Source organism: Stenella coeruleoalba (genome assembly GCF_951394435.1).
Source record: "Stenella coeruleoalba genome assembly, chromosome: 11".
In the NCBI taxonomy this organism is placed as follows: domain Eukaryota; kingdom Metazoa; phylum Chordata; class Mammalia; order Artiodactyla; family Delphinidae; genus Stenella; species Stenella coeruleoalba.
The window spans coordinates 97,173,130-97,174,475 of record NC_137157.1 but is presented as its reverse complement, the minus strand read 5'-3'; positions in this window follow the sequence as shown (position 1 = coordinate 97,174,475).

Sequence of the window (1,346 nt, the reverse complement as noted above, 5' to 3'; positions counted from 1 at the left end):
TCCCATAACAGGTGTGAGGTTATCTACCTGTAACGGGTGGTATTGTGAAGACACAGGTGAGAACTGCCTGCAGAGGGTGGCCACAGCCTTCAGCACCGTGTTTACATCCTCCTGACATCAGCCTGGTAGATGCCATATGAGGTCGTTTCCCACGGGGAACTGACGTTTACTCTGCATGGCCAACCTCACAAGCTAACCTCCGTGGTGCCCACAGTGCCTGTTGCAGGGGAGGGAGGAAGAGGAAGCTTGTGGCAGAGGAAGGTCTGGCGTTAAACAAGGAAGACCACCATGGAGAAGGAAGTGGCCTGTCCCCTGTGAGGCTGGGAAGTGGGTGTGAGTTGCCGGGGAGGGCGAGGGGACCAGATTAGGGCGATGGCAAAGGAGAGCACCGGGCTGAGGGTGGGAGGGTCCGGCTGGACTCAGGGAGCCTTGAAGTCCCAGCAGAATCGCTTGACTTGATTCTATAGGAAATGGCATGGACTGACGTGGGAAGCCACACAGACTTGTCCTCTGGCTGAGGTCTAGCTGGGAAACTTTCCCAGGCGGAGAGAAGGGCACGGGTGGCTCACGCAAGCGGAGAGACATGTAACCAAGCGTGTCCTGCCGGCCCTGCCGCTAAACCAAATCCTCACGGTGGGGATTATCCATTACTTTGTGTAGTTCTTCAAGTCTCCTAAATCCTCTTGGTCCCGAGCATGGCTAATCCAGGTCTTACATACACGCGATGTTTCACAAGCCTTCACAGGACCGTCGTCTTGCCAGGAGGAGAAAAGGAGCTCTGGTTTGGGAGCTGCCCCAGAGTCACCATGGAGCTGGACAGAGCATGGGCCGCCCGCCCCTTCATTCAGTGACCTGGCTTTTAAACCTGGTTCTTTCCCAGTATCTTAGAAAGAGAGGAGGAAAGGATATACTTAAGAGAGGGCATTGGGACAAACAGCCATTTAAATTGCTTCTGCGTAAAGGTGGGGTGGGAATTCCTATTCCCCCGATATTCCTTCGGCCGATTGGTGAGCAGAGAGCCGGAGGAAGAGTGAGAGTTTGGCAGGTTCAGAAAGAAATACACTCAATCCTTCACCGTGTGGGATGGAGGGCTGGGGGGAGGAGGGAGAGGTGAACCTGAGATGGGGGGCCTCGCTGCCTTGGGGGAGGCCTGAAGGTGTGAGATCCCCGCGCACCTGCCTCTCTCAGGGGACCGCCTTTGCTAAGAGTGTGGGGCGAGGGGCTTGGGCGTCCGGGCCTCCCCCTGGGGGCTGACCCCTCTGACTTTCTCCCCACCCTCCCCGGAGCTGCCGCTGCCACCCTTTGCCCTCCTCCTCCCCTGGGTGGCCTCCTGCTTTCCTTCCCTG